Here is a 23,687-nt window from a genome sequence, read left to right on the forward strand (position 1 = left end):
TATATTTAATCAATTTTAGCAGAGATTCATATTGGTGCTCCTTTCTGTTAGTCTCAGCCAACAACAAAGCCTCTGGAGAGTAGTTTTGTAGTGTATATGGGATCTTTTCGTATCGTTATGATCATACGAACGGTTGTAGCACGTAGTTTATTGTGTAACGGAATTAGGCAAACTGAAAGCCTGAACTGAAGCGTGAGAATTTCTTTCCAAACTTTCACTAACAATAGCGGCGTGCTCGTATGGCATGAGCAGGGGTGTGTAGATTCTTTAGATGCACATGTAATAGTAATGTTGTGTACCCTTCACTTCATCTGTGGAGCTCAAGATTCAAAAGTGCAGCGGGTTTATTGAGAGAAATGGAGTCAGCAAGCACAATCATTTGACCACTCTAGTGGAATTGGGGGAGGGGCGCTACCATTTGAACCTAATACAATGGCACAAGGATGAGTGTGAAATACTGCCTCACTTCTGTTTCTACAAGCCGTGTAAGGCGTGTCGGGCGGATGCTGGGCTTGAAAAGAATCGGAATTGGCAAGATAGAGGCAAGATACGTATTTGTACTGCAGTGGCTCTTCCAACTGTCTTCTTCATTTTCGATTACTGGTCGGCGACAGTAGCTAAGGACGCTTTCTTTCGGGCTGCTTGTCGCCAGGGGATCAAGCACAAACGCGAAATAGGTCCTCGCAACAGCGCATAGATACGTACATAGAGAGTCCGCCGTGCAAAACAGCGTAGTGCCCCGGTTTCTTCCTTCAAGGTGGCTTTTTTAAATTTTTCCCGTCTGGGCAGACACATAGATCCGCCGGACCAAAGCCTAGCAAGCCGTCAGCAGGGCGACAAAGTCCTACCCGAGCGCGCCGCCGCCGCTGCGCGTGTGTGGGCGGCCTCCGCCTTTCCCTGCAGCTGGGCGCCTGCGTGCAAGAGAAAAGGGGGCGGTTGTTGAACTCAGCAAGCAGCGTCGGCTACGAGGCGGGGGGTGGTGGCCGGGAGGCGGCGGCGGCGGCGGCCGGAAGGCAGCCCTCTTTTCGCTCTCCCAAGCCCGCTTTGCTTTGGCGGGTCGGTGGATCTCTGAGCGAGGGAGGGACGCAGGCGCGGAGGAGGGAGGTGAATGCCCCCTCTTCAGTGCCTTTGCACCAACAGCAGCAGGTAAAGTCGGCTCAGCCCCAGGCGGCTCCCCTCGGTGACCCGCCCGATCCCCGCAGTGTCAAATGACTTGCCTTCTCTGCTACCGCCCTTTGGTTATCCCGGGCTTCGTGCGGCTCCCTCCTCCTTCTCCCTCGCCTCCATTCCCGGCTGTCACTGAGGGACAGCCGTAGAAGGCAAGGAGGAAGGAAGTGATTTTTGAGGCCTGCAAGGTTCCTACAAGGCGCCGCTCCCTCTCCCGTCGCCTGCGCTCCAGCTTCTAGAAGCAGGTCTATTTGCTGCTTCGGTTCGTGAGAACCAGGAAGGTTGGAGGGAAGCTTTTTTTTTTTTTTTTGCTCTCTAGAGGCTTCCGAGAGGCAGAGGAAAATATTTCTTAATGGGGCCGCGGTCAGGCGCGTTTTACCGCCCCTGTTTCTAGGGGGAAGGAGAAGTTGCTTTTTCTCACCTCAAACCTTCACTCTTTTCAACCTAGCTTGTTCTGCCTCGCTCTCTTTCGAAGTGATCCGAAAAGCGTTTTCAATTTCAGATTCTGTTCTTCACACCATGTGAACTCGGAAGTAACCCCCAAGGAGCTCATCGGCATTTGCTTTCAAGTGAACGGGTATAAAATTGCACCTTTCAGTCACATTTACCAGACCTTTTGATTACATCTGCTTACTCATCATATGTTATCCCTTAAAAAAAAGCAAACAAAGCAAGGCATGTTCTTTAGATATGAAGAACCTGAATAGCTTTTTAAAAAAGTCTTAGATATGAAATTTGGTTTCTTTGACTCAATCATGGGATCTTCTAGGGAGGTTTAAGATTCAGTGCGTTGTGAAGATATATTTGTCACAAACTTGTTATATTCTGAATGTGCCCACATAGTAGAAAAATAAAACCCAATCATAAATTTATGAAACAGTGATTTTGTTCACTTGAATTTCCAAGCTAGAATCAACTTGGTTCTTTCATTATATGCCAAAGAAGGTAATTGATTTATTGATTAATATAGAAAAAATGAATAGGCCTGTGTATTGAATTAAAATCACTGCATTGAAGTGCAAACATGAAGTTAACACAGGCTATTGTATAGCTCTATTTTAACTGAAAGGAAAATGCAAAATTTTAAACCACTCCTCCAAAAGAAAAAAATAATTAAAACAAACTTGTCTGCCACTTTATTTAAATCAATTCCCATTTTAAGCGGAAAATAAGACTGGAAAGGATAACACTTCACAAACACAGTACTCTAAATTTTATACAATGTAAAATTGGAAATATTTTATGAAATTCAGTGATATTTTCCAACATAAGGTAAAAAGATGGACTTTTGTATCCATATCAAATCATCTGTAGCGGGAACATCCAAAACCATATAATATAAACAATAAAAAAAGATTTAGAAATGCTATTGAGATGATCCAACCTTTGGACATATCTAAACTAACTTTAATTATAACTTTTACAAAGTATTTCTTTTGATGATGTGTGTAAAATTACCACATTTTTAATTAGAAAAAAGCAAGACGTATCTGATTAGAAATGCTTTATGAATAATATAAATACGCACATATGAGTGTGTATATCTTTTGTAAAATAAGGGGAAATGATAAATGCTAGGTTTTTATTTATTATTACCATGTTTCCCCGAGAATAAGACAGGGTCTTATTTTCTCTTGACCACCGAAATAAGCACTTGGCCTTATTTTCAGAGAGGTCTTATTATTTTTGGTGTGCAGGAGGCAATGAGCGTGGTCACCTCATAGCTGCTGCTGTGTTGCAATATTTTCAGGGAGGGCTTATTTTCGGGGGAGGGCTTATTTTAGTGCATGCGCTCAAAAGCTCGGTTGGGTTTATTATCCGGGGAGGTCTTATTTTCAGAAAAACAGGGTATATATGTACGCTATATTTTAATTTTTATTTCCTGAACTGAAACTTTTCAGCAGTGTTTACACATGGTTCAGTAACATAGTTCTCAATAAGATATAATATTTTATGATTTGGCCCTTGTTCCATTTTTTGCACACCACTAGTTTTTTGAAGCAAGTTTGGTTAAGACATCAGGCTCGAAAAAGCCAGCTTGGACCAGCCCTAGGATCGGGGCAGTGGCAAATCACTTCTCTAAAACTTTGCCAAGAAAACAGCCAGACAATCTCCAAGAACCGGACACTAAAGGGAAGAAAGAAAAAGGTTTTCTTGAGCATGGACATAATTAATGGGGATAATATCCTTGTTGTGATTATGGCATGGTAAATATATTGTAGGGATAACATATATTTATCAATAACCCTAAACTTAATCCATATGACATATTACTGAGTCATAATCAGTTGCTATTTAAAAGTCAATGATGGCACTTCAAAAGTTAGCTACATTGGTATTTGACTATAGATCTTTTTACCATTTATATATTACTTTGTTTTATTAATCTAGGTGAAATGTTAATATGTATTGCTAGTCCATGTATGATATGCCATACACTAAATCAATCAATCAATCAATGAGAAAAAGCATTTTAGTGGACAAAAAAGAATAGAACTCCATATTTTATTTTTTGTTTATTATTAATTTATATTATGCCTAGAATACATAACATTTCTGCTCCCTGTTTTCCCCTTAACACATCCCTGGGTGGCGGATTAGGCTCTGAGAATGACTGGCCCAAAATGAACTCACTGGCTTTTGTCAAACTTTTCTTCATGAAAGAAATCTGCGTTGGTTAGTTGAAAAGCCTTTAAAAAAAACCTTGTGAAAAGAAATATTTATTTTGATGGATTGTTTCTGTAGAATATTGCCTCCAATATATATTTATCAAACTAAGTATTGAGTACTGTTTTGCTATTATATTTTTAGTTAATAGTTATGTATTATATTTAGCAATTTTTTCATTAACTGAAGAACTGTACTAGCAATTTTTTTACAAATATATTCCATTTAATTAAATTCTAAGAATTAAACTTAGAATTGCAGGCCAAGCATAAGAAAAGTACATAATGCTTTAGAGAAGTTAATGTTTTAATTCCTATTTATAACAGTCCCAGTTTAGTCAAATTTTCTTTAAAGATTTTGCCTGGGATATAAATCTAAAAGTCAAAGTGTTTGGGATGGTTTAAAATCTCATATCATTAAAATCCAACATTTTTTCACAGATGCTATCCATATTGTTCTTCCTGTCATTTTTGAGGTATTAAGAAGCAATGAAGTTAAATTCTGGCCTGGCTATTACAATTACATTCTGTACAAGTAGTAGTGGCCTTAACCACCAGTTGCTTAGCAACCATGTGAAGTTATGATAGACCTCCCCCTCCCCCCAGGTACTTATGACCCAGTTCTGAAGTTCCGACAGCTGCTGCTCCATGCAGTTATGTGATCTCATTTTGGGTCTTTGACAACTGGCCCATATTGATTTCACATATATATGCTGCCTCCTACTGTCATGATACTATTTATAATGTTTTTTTTTCTGAAAAATAATATTTAATTTCAGTTTGGGGCTAAAATGCCCTGTATTGAACAATGGGTTAACTTAGTGACTATGACATTTGCTAATGGCCACAGATTTGTTTAATGACCATTGTGATTTACTTAATGACCTTTGCAAAAAAGTTCATAAAATCAGGTCAGACACCCTATGACTCACTTTACACCCCTCACAAGTTGCAGTTGTAATGGGCAGGCTCCATTATGATTGTAAGTTGAGCACTAGTAATTATTCAAATTTCACAAGTTTTAGTTTTCTTTATTTATGCATTTTTTAGATTTTTTAAATTCTACTTTGTAAGTAACTCAGTACAACAAGCACTATGGAATACTCTTTCCTCCTATTTTGTCCACACAAACCCCCCCAAAAAAATGTGGGTTAAGCTGAAAATAACTGGCCCAAAGTCACTGAGACAGCTTTCATGCCTATGATGGGACTAGAACTTAGTCTCTTGCTTTCTAGGCCAGGATTAAATTTAACCTCTACACCAAACAGACTATACCTGTCATAATGTGAACTTTAGCTAGAGCTTAATTACAGTGAAGCCACCTTTACTTCTTTAATGCTGTACACAGATACTGGAACTTTCTGGTAGTCCCATTCAAATAGTAACCCTCAACTTCTGAGCTGGGCAGTGTGCTATTATTTTCTAAGTTTTTAAAAAAATAAAAAACCTTTAAAATTGATAAGATATATTAAGTATCAAAAGCTATAATTTCTAAATAGGAGAGATTGACTGGAAAAATTGGCAATGTAAGAAACCTGATAGATGTTAAGTAAATTCTTTCAACACAAATTAGAAATATAAATTAGGAAAAAAAATCAGAACAATTTTATAACTGGCTTTGTCATCTGAATGCAAAGTTTGTCCCTGGAACAAGATTCTTTGACATGTCATCCTGGCCCCCTCCAGCTCTATTCTGATTGACTGATTAATTTGGGAACTACCATTTCATTATCTCATTAACAAAATAATAATAATAATAGTGGACTCATTCAGTTCTACAGGCCGCCATCTGAAGCTTCCTTCTGTGTTTTCCTCTTCCAAAACAAAATGTAGTCTGCCAACTGGTATTTGTTCCATTACGTTAACTAGCTAGTGAGTCAGTTAATGAACATTTTCTAACATAACCAATTTGGGGGAAGGAGAAGTAAAAATAACTTTCTATACTATCTCACAAGCACCTCATTTTTTTTCTTTGTTCATGCTTATTTTTTTGTTCTGTCTGAGCAATATATGCAAAACTATTGGCAGATGAATTATACATTATGCAGAAAATCTCGGACTGGGCGAAAACTTTGCACATTTGAACACTAGTATACTTTATGAAAGATACAGAAAAAAGAGCAATTTCTAAAAAGAAAAGTAAAAATGGTGAATGCTATGAGAAACTTTAGCATGCAGAGACATAATTCCTCTTCTTTGTACAATATTTGCTTAAGAATTTGGAGAATCAATGTATTTTTTGCTTCCATTTGATTTTGATTTTTGTCTTGGTAAGTTACTTTTTACTAGTAGCGTTAAAACCAAACTTCAGTACATACTTCTACATTTGATGCTAATTCTCAGGATTTCCACCATTACTTTATTTTGCTTTAGACAGCGCACATTTTTGTAAACCTCAATGACTTGTATAGATTAGGTCAAGGAACCATCTAATTTAGTATTTCTTTTTTCAGTAGTGGGCAGCTAGAGCTCTATGGAAAGGACATAAAAGAATTTAATTTCCAGCAAAAATTGATTATATTCACCAGTTAAGAATTATGCTAAATGATCAACCAGCTTTTTTCATAGATTTCATAATTGTTATGTATCACTTCTTATTTTTGTCTAAAATGGGTTATGGGCTTGATAATTTTTATTTTCTTTTTTCATGTCCTTTATGTGATAGGTGATTCGATCTATATGATAATGGATTACATCTATATACAATTCCACTGCAAGGTGTATGTAAAGTATTATACCCACAATTTATGTTTTCAGTCTTTGAAAGTTAAGTTACAGAAGATTGTGACATTTTTATGCTGCTTGATAATGAACAAATATTACATTCAAGTTTGGTTAAGCTTTAATTTGAATCCAAATAAAGAATTTGGGTCCAAATATAATTTTATATCTAGTATATATAGTCTTTCCATTCTGCTCCTTTGGAGTTCATATTTGCTACTATAAAGTGATATATGGAAAATTCTGCCTTGGTGTAAACATATCAAGGTATTTTGAATAATTTTAGAAGGCTTTCATTACTACCCCACCAAGCACTGGATTGCAGTATATTTTTGTTTGCTAATTCCTTTATTGTTGACAACTTAAAAGGGAGAAAGTATCTACTATTTCAATTTACTATTGTAAATTCTAAGTTTATCACTGAAAAACTGTATTATTATTTTTTTATAGAATTTAATAATCATCTTGTATTGCACAATTTGTATGACAATATAAATAAGGAATGTATAACTTAGGTTCCAGGTAGGTAACTATCATAAACCAACATGCAATAATACTTTCTCAATTTAAACCAGCCTGCAATAATATTTTCTGATAAGCAAAGCATACACTAGAAAAGGTGGATATCTTGATGTAAGAAAAATATTCATGATGAAGCATTCCTCTTATAAAAGGATAATCTTCCAAAGATTTGCATAAAGCATCTGGCTTGCCATTTTCCCCCAAAACTCTTCAATGACCAGTTTCACGATGAGTTTTTTTCATGATTAATGCACATTGTTGCTCATAGTTTACTTACATGAGTGTTTGAGGTTAGAAGGGCACTGAAAAAAAAAGGACTCGTCATTGCATTTATGACTGTTGCAGCATCCCCAAACTCATAGGATCGCAATTCAGATGCTTGGCAACCAACATGTATTTATAATAGTTGCAGTATTCTGGGGTCATGTGATCAGTGATTGGAATCTTCCCAGCCACTTCTGACAGCAAGGTCAATGGGAGAAATGGATTAGTTTTAACTACCATGTTTCATTTCATAACTGCAGTGATTCACTTAAAATTGGCCCACTTAACTGCCTTGCTTAGTAATGGAAATTCTGGTTCCAACTATGGTCAAGGACCTCCTGTACTATGTGACAAGAATGGTCACATTTTGCAGAGAAGAAATATCTATTCCAGTGTAATAGAAATGGAAGTGAAGGTAAGACTGCTGATTTTTTACAAGTATCCAAAATATTATAATAGGGATTACCATGCAGATTTTGTATCTACTTGGTACAAAATGAATTCCCTTATTCAGTCCAAGAAACAGAAGTCTCTTTAGTAAAATTTTAAGTGGATAATGGTTTAAGGACATCAGAAATAAAAGGAGCTCCTAAAGTTTTGTTCAGATATTGTCATAAATACCGGATGTGAGTAGCAAGGGAAATGAATGGAATTGAATTCAAAATTTGTTTTCCCAGGGGTGCACAATATTTATTCTATGTCAATTGTCTCTTTTTGTCAATGGCTATAGCTGTAATGGCGAATCTTTTCTGGCGCATGTGTGGACCTGAACCCCCAAAATGCAATGCACCCCTCACACATTTGCTCTGCCACCATGCACTCACGACTCCCCCGCACATGCCCCCCTGCCCATGCACACATGACCCCTGCACATGTGCTTGCAATCCCTGCACATGTGCCATGCACATGTGACCCCCCGCATCCTGCCCCCGCTCATGTGCTGCAGAGGCCCAAAGGCCAGTTGGCTGGCACGTCAGAGCTGATGTACTTTGCTCTTAAATTTACTTCCATATTGTCAGTGTATGTGCTCTAAACGGCCTGGTATCAGGCCGCCAATCGGTGGGAACCCCTGCTGTAAACAAATAAATTTCAGTTTGAATGTGCATGGGGCATTCAAATTTTAAAATAGTTACTATTTAAATATTAAAAGTGTTATTAGAAACTAGATTTCAGAAGTTTTAGTTTAAGAAATTAATTGTACCTTCAAAAATAAAAGATGTAAACAACTATTATAATTACCGTATTTTTCAGAGTATAAGATGCACCAGAGTATAAGACGCACCAAGGTTTTGAAGAGGCAAATTAAAAAAAAGTAGATAGGTAGATAGAGGAATAGAGAGGGAGAGAAAGAGAGAGAAATACAGTAGGTAGGGAGAGAGAGTAGTTAGGTAGGTAGGTAGGTAGATAAATGGATAGAGAGGAAGAGAGAAATAGAGATCGAGAAATACCGTAGGTAGGTAGGGAGAGGTAGGTAGGTAGGTAGGTAGAGGAATAGAGAGATAGAGATGGAGAAAAATACAGTAGATAGGTAGGTAGGGAGAGAGAGTGAGTAGGTAAGTTGGTAGGTAGAGGAATAGAGAGAAAAATAGAAAAAGAAATACAGTAGATGGTAGGGGGAGAGAGAGAGTAGGTAGGTGCGTAGGTAGATGGGGGGGAAGAGAGAGACACAGAGAGAAATACAATAGGTAGGGAGAGAGAGAATAGGAAGGTAGGTAGGTAGATGTTTCCAGATGTATTTATCCATGTGCTGGAGAAGGAAATCACTGACAATCTGCAGCTCCTAAGACTTTGTTTCTGCTGGCACAACACTTAATCAATGTAATTCTTATCAATCAGTTAAAGAGCTTTCCAAAAGGGAAAAAAAGTTTTTGCACTGCAAACCTCCCAAAAACGGCCCTGTTTTTAAAAAAAGGCATGAATAGTCTTGGGGGGCTTGCAGAGTGCTCTGGGGGGGAAGAGACAAGCAGAAAATGCTCGTTTTCCACAAAAAGAGGCCCTTTTTTGTCAAAATAATGCATGCATAGCCTTATGGAGGGTTATAGAGTGCTGCTGGGGGCTGGGGGGGCAAAAACAGCCCATTTATTGCTCAGAGCCCTACCCAGCCCCCAGAAGCTCTCTGAAAGTCTCCATAAGGGTATGCACGGCCATTTTGGTGAAGCGGCGGGGCTTCGGGAGGCAAAAAATGCTGTATTCAATATATAAGACGCACCCAGATTTTCAGCCTCTTTTTTGAAGAAAAAACGTGTGTCTTATACTCCGAAAAATATGGTATGCCTTCCAGTAAAGTGGAGGAAACAGTATTCTTTTAATGACAAAACTATTTTGAGATCAAAACTGAGCTAATATTTTTGTGCTGTAAACAGATTTAAAGAAAGCAGTATTCTAATTAGCTATAAGGGTTTTCACTTCTGTCTAGAAATATTTCTACACAATTCTATATACATTTCAAAATATACTTCAAAGTCAAATAATTCATTGCATAATTGAGCTTTTCAGATATGAAACTAATACTTCTTCTTAAGGTGACCAAATATTCTTTATTGTAAACTCTGCTTTGAACACTTCAAATTCATAGTATATGGTACATTCATTATACGTGTGCATGTTACGCATATAATGCAAATATATTTATAAAAAATGTATGTGCAAAATTTACCTGATAAAAATAAAATTTAAAGGTAAATCAGAGAAAAAATACCTTATTTTGACATCATGTTTTATGAGATTAGGTGGCCATTCTGGTACCTACTTTCTTGGAGTCTGTTTCAGCCAAATGTATGTCTAGAATAAAAGGTACTTTGTTGTGCACATTTCATGTTTTAGCACGTTATCATTCATCTTTCTGTTGCAGCTTCATCTTTCATTTTGTCATGTGCTGTCTACAGCGTAGGAATACATCTCCCTATGTTGTTTTATTTTTTCTTATTCTACTTTGTCACTGAAGAAATTATTAATTTATCTGACAGGGGTCAGACAGAATATCTTTGGGTTACACATACGTTTTTCCTGTTTGTCAAACAATACACTTGTTACTATTATGGAGTCCTATGTAAAATGGATAATAAAGTGCTAGTACATTTAAGTAGAGTAATGCATTACCTTCAGAATGCTTGCTGAGTAAGCACTTATTTCATGAAGTCAAATCTGAAGTTGTGTGTTTCAGACTGCTTGATATTCATTCCAGGAAAGCAAATTGGTATGTTTTCAGTCTTAAAGGTGTGAATGATATGCATGCTGACTTCAGCAATGGACAAGTTGCCTTTTAAATAGGATGTTGAATTAACAAATCATGGTAATTTCAATCAATATAAATTTATGGGGAGGATGGAAGATATATATTTTATGTGTGTGTGTTGGGGAAGGTGTTTGTATAAATAACATATATCTTTCATCTTTCTCATAAATTTATATTGATTGAAATGATTAATGCATAATATATGCATAATATGCATTACATACAAGCATACATACCTACAATTTCTATTTTTGGGCATTGTTAGAAAATACTAAGGTTGCACTTTTCTTGTAAGTTCATATAAAGCTAATGCTAATAATATTTTGGAAGCATATTTACATGTTAATAGTTTTGGTTTGGATTCATTTTAGGCAGCCTTCCTTAATCTACTGGCCCTCAAATACATTCAAGTTCAACGTTTTAGCCATGAAATTTGAAAGCCAACATTTCTAGTAGTTATTAGTTCAAAAAGGTGTCCTTAGGATCAGATTGTATGTGGAATGACACCTTAGAACAGGCATGACCAATTGTTCCCCATGTGTTTCATTTTGCAACTTTTAGAAGCTCCAGCAAGCTTGATCATTTGTTAGACATTTTGGTAATTTTAGTTCAAAAACATTTGTTTTTTGTTTTTCACAACTGCCATGTGGAAACCAAAATCCTAGAAATGTAAAGAGTTATGAAACTTGAGTGATTTTTGTTCCACTTGATAGTTTTAATATAGGATGTTTGTTGATCATTGGATTCACCCAGCCTTGGACTGCAGTATTGGCTGTAGACATAATGCTTTATACAATTGATTGGAGTGCAGTTGGGTGTTGTAAGTTCTTGTTCTAGCAATGTTCAAGGAATAGGTTTTATACTAAAATGGAAAATTAAAGATTCATTGACTTAAAAGAATATCATTATGAATTTAAATGTTTTAGGGATGTGTGTGTGTAATATATATTATATAAACACACACAATGATTGCAATTTCAGTGATTTGAAAGTTTCCTAAATGAATGATTTTGTTTATTTATTTAAAATATTTATATAACCGCCCATCTTCTAAGAAACTGGGTGGGTCTCCGTCAAAAATTAAAATAACATAAAAACTATATGCAAAGCATTAAAATCAAATGCATAAAAACAAAAAACAAAAATCTGATGCTAAGTCAAGTTTCCAATGTGCTGTTTCCTCATTTTATCCTACTGTTTGGGGGGAAAGCCAGATCTTTAAAACTTTATAAAAGATAAGGAAGGTAGAGAAGTGTCAAACCTCAGGAGGATGAGTAATCCATAGGGTAGGGGCTATTTGAAATAAGTTGGAAATAAGGAAAGCACTTGGAGTGTGCCAACCCTATATAACTTGGTAAGACATCCTTAGGGAGATGTCTTTAGTAAAAGCAGTCCTGCAGATAATATGGTCCTGGGATTTATAAAGTTTTTAAAGTTTATGACTGGCACCTTGAATTACACACAGAAAGAAAATGGATGCCAGTGCAACTTGCACAATGCAGGTGTTATATAGGGAAACCACTGTTATATAGGGGTCCATCACAGTGCATAATGTTGTGTTCTGAACCAGTTCGTTTCCAGTGAGAAAATAATTTATTGCTGTTTCAGAAGTGTTAATTGCCTAAGGCTTTTGCTCAATATCAGACTGACAAACTTAAGAAAAGTCTGCTTAACTTTACTCCCCTACTCTGATGGAGTAGAAGTTTTAGTATCCTGGAATGGGTACCTATTATTTTTAAATTTATTGTAAAAGATCACTTTTATTTACAATTCTATAGTTATAAGTTACTTTTTTACAGATAGTTATTCTGAAACTTGGAATATAAAGAACTGTAAATGAATAAATATGCATTCATAAATAGGTTTGTTGCAGAGTATAATTTTTAGTAACAATCAAGAAATTTAGTCTTCTAGTTGTCCATAAAGCCAGGCTTCATATTTTATTAAAGTAGCAGCAATTAATACAGAAAACATATTTTAAGGCCTATCACCAAACATAAGATAATCTCAAGATTGAACATGAAGACAAGGCATATAGATCAAAGATTGTAATTCATGTCTTATTCATAATGATTAAAGACCTATGGAGTTGTTATGACTTTAACTGTTTTGCATTTCTGTATGTATTCAGATAAAATAACCATGAAGATATGATATATTCATTACATGTTGTCAAGCGCCAGGAAAATCAGAAGATCCAGGCGTATGTAAAGATTTATTGCTAGCTTAAGCTGTCTACAAGAATCTGAACTATTATCAGTCCAAGCAAATTGGCAATAGATAAGAGTCAATGGAAATCAAAGTGGCTGGATTTAGATCTCTTGTGTGTGCAGACAAAGGGACTCACGACTGATGGCGCATTTGACCCATCATCAGGCTCAGCCTATATCTCCTACACATGTTTCTATAAACCATCACTAATGCATGGTTTGTAATATTAGAAGCATGAAAGCTGGCTGAAATTGTGAGAAGTTAAAGAAATAGGTTTGTCGCCTAATTTGTTAATATATTCAGCATCTATCAATCAGAAACAGTTTAATTTGGATTTATAAGCTGAAAATATTTTCTATTATCATTATTTATCTTTCTAATCAAAGTTGTCTAGCTAGACAAATAACCAAAGGGCAACTCATTAAAGAAAAGTGATCAAGAATTTGCTTTGGTGATGGGGTTGTCTTAGTATCACTGAAGTGTAAATACCTACTTTATAAGGTATTAATACAGGTTGTCCTTGTATAAGTCCTTGACTTATATCTGATCACTTAACAACCATTTTAAATTATGAGAGACTCTGAAAACTTATTTATGACCCATCTTTAAAGTTACATGTACTAGAAAGTCATTGGAAAAGCCAAAAGGGGAGGTTGCAAGCTGCTGCCGCCAATGGAAGGATTTCTTCTTCTCCATGCACCAGTGTCCTGTATGGAGCTGAAGAAACAGAGAACTTTGGGATGCTAATTTTATCCAGCCCAGTGCTAGAATTAACTGGGAGGGGAGAGGGGAAGAACTGCAGCATTGGAAAAGAAGCTTGCATTCCAAAGATCCAAGCTTCTTTCCAGCCTTCCTCTTTTTCAGAAACAAATTGTATACTAACTTTCATAGCTAGCAGACATTATGTTTTTGAATCATGGAAAGGGTCTTTCCATCGTTCTTGCCTTCAGAAACATGGTAAGAGATGGAGCTCTTCTTGTGATTATTTCTGAAGGCTAGGGGGAAAAATTATATTGTTCAGATTGCAAATGCAGTCGTTATGTAGGGTAAGAAGGCTTTTCCAAGTATTTTTACTATTCAGAAAGATTTCATTTGCCAGCTTTCTGGTTGAAAAGCTAATGAATGCAATATTTCAGAAGGTAGAAAGTCTAGCGAACAGAGGAAAGGGTAACCGTTGTGCTAAGTTGGAGAAAGAAATCTTGGATGTTCAGGATCCAGGCTTTCTTTTTCTGTCCCAGCACAGTGGTTCCTGTTTACACACAGAAGGGAAGGGAATCAGCATGCTGGGTCAGAGAAAGGAAGCCCGGATCTCCATTTCTCTGGCCCATACAGGAATTCTCTTCTGCATATGGAGAGCAGCTGCCTTTGGTAGGGAATTAGTTCACTCCCATCTGCTTGACCCATTCTCTTGCTTAGCAACCGCAACAGGGAGGGCCAGGATTGTAGTTGTTGAGTGAGATAATTCCCCAATCAGTTTTGAACAGCCACTATAAAAAAAATTCCATATGAGTTCAGTCTGTCCTGTAGATAAAAGCCTATTGAAACCTATTGTTCACGTTCTACTATAGCAGGGGTGGGGAACTGTGGCTCTTTTGCGACTTGTGGACTTAAACTCCCAGAATTCCTGAGGCAGCTATGTTGGTTCTGGAATTCTGGGAGTTGAAGTCCACAAGTCGCAAAAGAGCCACAGTTCCCCACCCCTGTACTATAGTGTACCTTCTGTAAAGAGGTGTGGATCCACTTCATAACACCTCACCTGATAAAACACCCAGGAAACTGATCTTTTTATTTACAATTGCTGTTATCAGATCAGTACAATTCGGTTCTTTGAATGTAGCTAAATTTTGTTATATTGTCTGCAACATTCGGCAGATTTTGACTGCCCGTTGACAATTCATTACAAATTGTAATATATTACACTGTCTTTATTATTATTTTCAATGACTCTTATTTGCATTAAAAGTGCATTGCATTATGCTAAAATCCTTTTCAGAGCTGGGGGACAGTAAGATGACGGTGTTTGCTCAAAAAATGTTCTTAGGAGGAGCAGGCTGATCTTGTTGGGCTTCCAAGTCTTTGATACATTGTTTAAATGTGCTAAGTACACACTCTTAGTCCATCATTAGGAGCATTTCCCAGGAGAAGCCAAGAGGTTATAAAGTTTTTGTGAGATGGTCTTAAACTATACCGATTCAAAAATTTTCTCTAGAGGAAAAGAACTCAAACCTTTTGTGTGTGTGTGTGTGAGAGAGAGTAATTTTAACCAATGTGCTGTAATGTAAGCTATTCAGTGCTGCTGGAATATACTTTGCTGCTCTGGAGAGGTCACCTTAACAATCACAACATTTTAGGAACAAAATTCCAAGCGCAATTATCATTAGTTGAGGACTATCTATAAACACTTGGTTTCATGACAATATTTTGTCTCTTAAGTTTTAAACATTTTTCTACTTTTCTACTGACATATTCATTTGTAGAATCTATTATCAAATAACCAATATTGCTAAACTGAAATCAAGAGCACTTATTTAGTGGTGATCTATGCCTTTAGTTAGTACTGCATTTTTTCTCTAATTATCACGGGCAGCCAGACATCGTAGCCATTAGATCTTGTTAAATTTCTAATGAAAATTAAGACAAAAATCACTTTATTTTCCTTTTTTAATTTTGCATTGTCTTATTTCTTGTGTGATCACAAATCTGCTCTCATGTATTCCTTTTTATTTTTATTTGGACAATAACATTTTATTTGGTTGGTGGAAGAAAAAGAGGGAACTACTTTTTGCTAGATATTGAAAAGTACCTAAGGATGTTTTCATGGACATAGCTTTTTCACTGACAACTAGAACTAACTTTCTTTTTTCATTATGTGCCAGAGAAGGTGATTGTTTTATTGATGTATATTGAAAAAGTGGATAGTCCAATGCTTTGTTCCATTCTTCTAATTTACAACATCAATAGTAATGAATGATGGATGAGATATCCAAACATTAATAAATAATCTTAAAAGGTATACTAAATCAAAGAATAGACCAAGGAATGATTCAAGAGGGATAAGCTAACTTGAGTGTCATTGATTCTGCTATATACAACAAATAAACAAAATCCCATTTAAAATAAGTGTACTGCCAACCAGGTAAGAGTTGAATTGACATTGACAGACACCTTTCTTTGCATTTTATATTACTAGATGAAACCTTTTAAACAGGTCTTCATTAATTAAATGTGTTTGGAGGCAGGTGTCTCATGTTACTAGTTCTACAAGATCACTCTTGCAGGGCTGCATTTTCTTTAATGGAAATTAATTGAGTTTTGCTACAGAATAGTTTAATTCTTTATTTGATTCCATTTGAAATATTGAAATGTTAATAGACATTGGAAGTGAGGATGGAAAAACTATGGGTTGTCAGATATTGCTGAACTACAAATCAGCTTCTCTTACTACTTGCTATGCAGGCCTGCTGATAGTAAAAGTTGTGATTTATTAATTATTAAAGCCTAATGCCCACCTTGTTTACTTTTTTTTTTTGCTCGATAGCCCTCTTAGCTATCCTATTATTTTGCCTATTATGTTGGAATGTGATTCTTTGTAATAAAAATGTTACATTTATATAACTTTATATAATTAGTTATATAATTATATATAAATTATATAACTCAGCACATTCTTGTGTGTGATTACTTTGTAGGACTTCCTCATAGGTCAACGTAAATAAGGTTAAATATATTAAATATATATGCATTAAAATATATATTCATTAAATATATATTCTTTTTCTGAGCATAAATAATATTCTTTCTAGTTTTTAAATGCATGTTTGTATATATCTATTATGTTAATTTTTAAGTTTGACTGTGCTAGCCTACTTGAAAGTTCATGTAGTTTTGTCAGATTTCCGGCGAGAAAAATAGGCAAAGTCAATGGGTTTAGTCTTTTCTTTTGAAATATTCTAGATAGAATTACAAAGATTTAAAATAGGAGTTAAGAGCTATATACAGGTAATGCTCAATTAATGACTGTAATAGAGCCTACCCATTATAACTGTAAGTCATGATGGTCCTAAACCTGATCGCCCAAGTGACTAATCCAATTTTACAATCTTTCTTTTTACTGTAGTTAACTCAATTACTAACATTTGTTAAGTGAACCTGTAGTTGTAAGGTAAACTCATTGTATACTATTGTAGTCACATGACCATGCAGCTATAAATGCAGGCCAGTTGTTGAGCCTCCTAGCACCTGAAATGCCATAATGTGACCATGGTAGGGAGCTTTGGAACTGGGTTGTAAATATCTTTTGGGTGTCTTTTGTAACTTTGAATAGTCAGTAAGTAACCAGACATAAGTTAAGGACTATATGTATGTGAAAGCATCCGTATTTAGTTCCTATTGAAGCTAGCATGTTGTGCAAAACCTTTTTAGTAGAGACTTTATCTATTACTGCAAGTACTACATAGAATGCCTTTCAGTAGTGATCCTTCTATAGCATGGGTGTCATGTGATGTATTGGAACTTTCCTCCCTTTCGCTAAACCGGGCGTGGATGTGGCCAGTGTGTGGTGCATCTGGCCTGCTGGTTGGGAGTTTGACAGCCATGTTCTCTAGGAAGTATTAAAACTTGCTGAAGTAATATAATTTTAAAATGTGTTATTAAATAGCTGAGTAAATTATTTGATTAACTCTTGATTAGGTTATTGCTGTTAGTGTGGGATATGTAGTTTAGACTAAGTTTTCTTCCTAAAATAGATTGGCAACTTCCGCCTCTGTAGATGCCCAGTTCTACTATTGCAGCCCTTAAAATGTACACAAATCATGAAGATGAGATTTAGTGGCAAGTTTGCTCTATGTAGAATTAATACTATCTGCCATAATTATTCTTTTTGTCTTCTATTGATAATGCCATATAATCAAGCATGTTTCTTGCAGCTGTCAGAGACCACCTTAGAAAGTAGAGTCAATGACGTCCAAATATTGTTGACTCTACCTTAAGGAATATAACAATTCTTTGGCAGGGAACTTTTAGTGACTAATTTAAAAAATTTTTTGTTTATAATTTATTTTTTGAAGATATTATTCTAATTAAAATGATCCATGCATTAATGGGATGTAAATAGAGTATTCCAAATAGTGCAAGCTCTTGGTGCTAGGGTATTGCAAATAGTGCAAGATATAGGTGCTATTTTTGGATAATTGTCTTAAAACTTTTATTGTAAAATGTTAATTTTTAAGAAATAAGTACAATACATGCCATTTTAGCTTTTGAAGAAATTAAGAGCGTGAAAATAAGTGGGAATAATAATACATTGAAATCTATATATATAAAAGCAAAATAGGACTCACGTATCATCACGAAATCTCCAGAACCGTAAAGTCTACAAATTTGAAATTTGGCACGTATGTTCTTCTTGGTTTCTAGGTGCTCATTAAGAAGGGATTTTTTGAAATGACCACCAAATCATTAGTATTTCTTATATTATTATTAACGTTTTCTGATGTTACATAGTTAGACATTATACTCCCTCATCCCACCTGAAAAGAACTCTGTTCCAATGGCCACTTGAGCATGGGCATGGCCAGCATGTGATTCATCTGGCCTGCCGGTGGTTTACACATTTTACTCCCCCTCCCCACCTCAAAAACGCTCTGATACTAAGGAATTAGACTGAGGAAGAGAAGGGGATAGGAGAGGCTCAATGGGCCAGCCTGAGGGAGAAAAGGGGAATAGGAGAGGCTTCTTTGGGGCAAACCTGAGGCAGAGAGGCTGATCATAACTACTCATTAATTTTCAAGCTATAATGTCGATTTATCAAGCCCAATCACATAGTTTCATAGCGGAGTATGGGTATCCAGCTAGTATAAAATAAGTTGCAGGTTTGTTTATTTCAGTATACATTTTTGGGACAAGACCACAAAACACATTCTATTTTTATTACTGATAACCTTGTTGAGGGGGAAAATGTTTCTTTATAGTTTCCTACCCTGCTTGAACAGGTTGAAGTGATAATTTTTGGACCTGATATTTATCACTTTTTGATTATTCAAAAACATTATTCAATAGTTGAAAATATTTTTAGAATGGGAATATGATTGGGAAATTTTTGAGAAGTAAACTAATTGTACTTAGTTTAGTTTGCAATGGCTTAAAGTTTCTGGATTTCTCAAATAAGGACTTAAATTGTGATTTCCCCCTCTCCTTAATTTCAGCAGTCATTTTGGTGCATTGCATTGTCATTTGCAGCCCTCCCAGAGTTAGGGTCTCTTTACTAGTTCTCAGGCCCTTAAATGTCAGCTCTTGGTCCTATGTCTTGATTCTGAAATAGCTACTGAGAAACTTCGATTTGAAACTATTGAAGATTATTATTGAAGGACATAAGTAGCTTTTCCTTTCAATTTAAATTGTGTTTATATTCAGATAGACTTGCTTATGGGATAATAAATGTGTTGATCTTATAATTTTCCAGTGGAAGAGAGGGAGTGGTCACGTGAGGGTATTCTCAAAGCCTGATTGGTCCAAAGACTGAGAGCAAACTCTTAAATACTCCTGCCTTCCTTTCCTTCCCAGTTTCTTCTCAGTCTTTTTGGTCCAATCACTTGAGAATTGTTTGTAGGTAGGAAATATTTTGGAAATAGCCTTTTCTCTTTATTCGATCTGGCTTGGATTTGACTATTTGGGCATTGTAAAATACCTAAATTCTAAATTTGCAGCTGTGGCCCAAGGGACAGTTTCTGCCTCTGGGCGGTTGGGGAGGGCCCTGTGGGGCATTTAGCCTCCCAGCCATGGGTGCGGAGCTTAGCCCGACCCCCGGACCTGCAGGGGTGCCAGCTCTTAGACAGCTGCAGAAGCGCCGATCGCTCCAGCAGCTAGAGGAGGCAGCGTAGGTACTGCAGGGTGCGCACGAGCTGCCAGAGAGGCCGCCGCTTGATTCGGGCGGTGATTTTCTTGATTTAAATTGTGAGTCGGAGCACGAGCGAGCGGAGCAAGGGGGGAGTGGCGCGAGGCCCCCAGAGCCACTAGACCGCTTTTCAGCTCCCGCGGGTGGCCAGGGGAGCCGGGACGTGCGATTCAGCTTCCCTTGGCCTCGCAAGAGTCCCGGTGGCCATTTTGAATTGTGCCACGTGTGCGCGGCCTCCATTGGCTCGCAGGGCTGTTTGGAGTCCTAGGCCCAGGCATGCGGCCTGGTCAACCGGCTTCATCTCCAGCCCAGGCCCAGGTTCCGGAAGGGCCTACAGTGGCCCACCCTCTTTGGCCTCCTATACATCGGACATGTGAGTGGGGCAATGGAGGAGGGTGCGGTAATTCCCCAGGGCCAGGCCGAAGGCCCGGCGAGGGGGGAAGAAACCAGAGGGCAGGGGCCTAGAACCGGGGATCCCCCAGTAAGACCCATGGCGTCCCAGCGTCCCTCTAGGTCATCTACCAGGGAGGAGGCAAGGAGGCATAGGGCCTTGGAGAAGACTTTTGCCAGGGCCGAGAGGCAGGCCAGATCTGCAGGGCATGGTTCTGCCAGCAGGTCACAATCTCCCATTAGGCCTCCATCTGAGCAATCCTCTCCTCGGGGGTTTAGCCCTTCCTCTCCCTCTGTTTCTCCTGCCAGGCCCCACAGGTATTCCAGTCGGAGGGGGTCTCCCTCCCCGTTCCCTTTGGTCTCCCCAGGTTTAGCAAGGGGGATTTGGAGGACCCCTTGGAAGGGACATCCAGAGGACATGGGGCCTCACGCAGGTTGGCGCCCCAGGGGCCTGGCTCGGCTTATGGGGGGGGGGAGGATTTGGAACATCTCCCCGAAAGCCTTAAGAGACTTATATCGGCAGCCATTTCTAAGGGCATTGCCCAGCGTGACAGGAGCTTGCACTCTGCTAGATCTCAGTATAAGGCGTCCTCTCCTTCTATGGTTAGCGAAAGCCCTGTCATGGGGGAGGAGAATCTCCAAGATATGAGGTTCTCGGAGGACGAGGAGGAAACTCAACCAGATACTCCTTCCTCCAAGGGTCTCTTTCCTCCGGCCATGTTCAAGGTTCTCCTGAACAGGGTGAGGAAGACCACCAAGGTGGGGACTGGGGACCCCACAGTTCCCCTGCCTAGGGATCCAGATATGGCCATGCTTTCTAACACGGCCACAAACAAGGAGGAGATTCCAGCCCCTCCATTGTTCATGGAAGTACTGACCAACCAGTGGTCCCGCCCATCCAACTTTTCTAACCCGGGGAGTGATGACCGTCGGTTTTATAATATGGAACAAAACTTTGCTCAGGCCATTCAACTGCCCTCCATTGACACCCCGGTGGCCACCTTGGTTTCCTCCTCCTCAGTGGTGTCCGGGGATGCGGCGGATAAGTTGAAGCCCGAAGATAAGTGGGCAGAGCTTACCTTGCGGAAGAACTTTAATGCCACGGCTTGGGCCATTAGGTCGGCAGCCGCGGCCTCTTATTTCAACCGGGCTACGGTCATGTGGCTGTGTCAACTCCAGGATCGCATCCCGATGCAGGACGAATGTTTGCAGGACCTCATTAAAATCATTGCGGCTTCACAATTTTCCACTGACGCTACCTTAGACACGGTGAAATTCGTGTTCAGCGCCTTGGCCACCTCTGTTACTTCCCACCGTCTGCTGTGGCTCCGTAATTGGCAGATGGACAACAAGGCCAAGTGGAATCTGGCGGCTGCCCCATTCAAAGTTCCCAACCTCTTTGGGGAGGCCCTCGACCCCATTCTTGTCGAAAACAAGAACAAGAAGAAGGTGCTCCCGTCTAACGCTAAAAAATCTGAGTCACGGTCTCATCCCTCCTGCCCGGGAGTCTTAGGGCCTCTGAGTTTGATCATCAACAACGCTTTTCCTCTTTTAGGTCTGACCGACAGTTTTCGCAACAGTCCTATCAAGACCTGATTCTAGGTTTCAGAATCAGTCCCGGCGGCCCTTTCGAAGGGTCAGCAGTCGCCCGTACCGCAGAGGGAAGTGACTCGAACCCGAGTCGTCCCATAGGTGGCCACCTGTCCCTCTATGCGGATCGTTGGGATGACATCACGTCAGACGCTTGGGTAGCTTCCACGGTTCGTCAGGGTCTCAGGTTAGAGTTCCTCTCCACGCCCTCGAATTCCTTCAGATCGTTCCCTCCATCCCGGAGTCTAGAACGCCGCCATCTGATGGATCAGGCAATCAAACATCTGGACATTCAGGCGGTGGAATTGGTTCCCCAGTTGGAAAGGGGACTGGGCCACTATTCCAACCTGTTTGTGGTTCCGAAGAATTCGGGGGGTTGGAGGGCAATTCTGGATCTCAAACGTCTGAACCTCTTCTTGGTGTACAAACAGTTCAAAATGTCTTCACTCAAATCTATCCTTCAGGGCGTCCGTAAAGGGGACTTCCTAGCGTCGGTAGACCTCAGGGAGGCCTACCTTCACATCCCAATCTTCCCGGCTCACCGCTGGTTTCTATGGTTCTCCCATGTGAATCACCATTACCAATACAGGGCTCTCCCGTTTGGGCTGGCTTCGGCCCCCTGCACTTTTACGAAGGTGCTGGCGGCTCTGGCGGCGCATCTCCGGGCCGTTCCAGTGAGGCTTCAATGCTACCTGGACGATGTCTTGGTCCAGGCAGGATCCCTCCCTCAGGCAGTCTCGGATCCCCATCTCACCATTCGGAGTCTCCAATCCCTGGGGTTTTCGATCAATTTTCCCAAAAGCCAGCTGTCCCCCTCCACTTGCATTCTTCATCTGGGGACGGTCATAGACTCCGTGGCAGGGGTTGTCCGCCTGTCTCAGGATTGACAGGTCAGTCTACGGCAGCTGGCGGAAAAGGTCCGCAGAAATCGATTCGCTTCTGTCCTCACGTTATCACAATTACTGGGCAACATGGTGTCTTACATTGGGATAGTCCCGTGGGCCAGGCTTCACCTCTACCCACTACAGTGGGAGCTCATCCCGTTCCAGACGGGACGGCTGAGCAACACGCTTCGCACTCTACGCCTTCCGGCAGGGGTGCGGGCTTCCCTGCGGTGGTGGACTTCCCCAGCCATTCAGCGGGGCTGCTCCTTCTGGGAGCCAGACAGAGTGACCGTCACCACGGACGCGAGCTTGTTCGGTTGGGGAGCGCTGGTGGGCTCTTGTCTGGCTCAGGGCAGGTGGACGTAGACGGATCTCCGCCACAATATAAATTGGTTAGAGCTGAAGGCGGCCCGTCTCGCCCTCCAGCGCTTCCGGTCCTCAGTGGAGGGCCGGCATGTGCTTCTCCTGACGGACAACGTGGCCACCAAGGCCCACATCAACCGCCAGGGAGGAACGCATTCTCGTGCCCTCTGGCTAGAGGCTCTGAGACTGGGTGCCTGGGCAGAGAGACACCTGTTGTCTTTGGTGTCGGAGCACATCTCCGGCCTCTCCAACCACCAGGCAGACTGGCTGAGTTGGGCGACTCTGGACAATGGCGAATGGCAACTCCATCGGGACGTTTTCTGGAGGATATGTCAGAAATTCGGCACTCCCTTAGTAGACCTCTTTGCGTCTCTATCGAACGCACATCTGCCCCGGTTTTTCACACGTTTTCAGTCACGGAGGGCGGAGGGAACAGATGCACTCAGGAGAAGGTGGCCAGCAGGCTCCTCTACGCCTTTCCCCCAATCCCGCTCATCCCGGGGGTTCTCAGGAAGGTGGTATTGGAGAAGGCGTTAGTCGTAGTGGTGGCCCCCTTTTGGCCCAGGAGGCCTTGGTTCGCAGATCTCATTCAGCTGTCGATGGCCCAACCGTGGAGGATCCCGCGGGAGGAGATGGTCTTACGCCAGGGGATCCTGGTTCACCCAGAGCCCCAGTGGCTTCATCTGACCGCATGGCTTTTGAACAGGGACTACTGAGGGCGGCCAATCTGTCCTCGGGGGTCATCCGTACCATCGAGGCTTCCAGGCGTCCCTCTACGAACT

The 23,687-nt window shown here is 39.8% G+C and overlaps 1 protein-coding gene across 3 annotated transcripts in view; it reads left to right on the forward strand.

Moving 5' to 3' along the window:
- The first annotated feature begins 967 nt into the window (after positions 1-967).
- TBC1D5 (TBC1 domain family member 5) overlaps positions 968-23,687 on the forward strand; it is a 407,032-nt gene continuing 384,312 nt past the window's right edge. Inside the window, exon 1 of one of the 3 annotated variants that reach the window (XM_081970868.1) lies at positions 968-1,146. The gene's annotated coding sequence lies outside the window, so the exon portion shown is untranslated. Of the gene's footprint in view, positions 1,147-1,444; positions 1,745-23,687 lie in introns of those variants that run through there. The other 2 variants (XM_081970866.1, XM_081970867.1) reach the window with 2 other exon arrangements.

This window comes from Natrix helvetica (assembly GCF_964273705.1).
Source record: "Natrix helvetica genome assembly, chromosome: Z".
NCBI lineage: Eukaryota > Metazoa > Chordata > Lepidosauria > Squamata > Natricidae > Natrix > Natrix helvetica.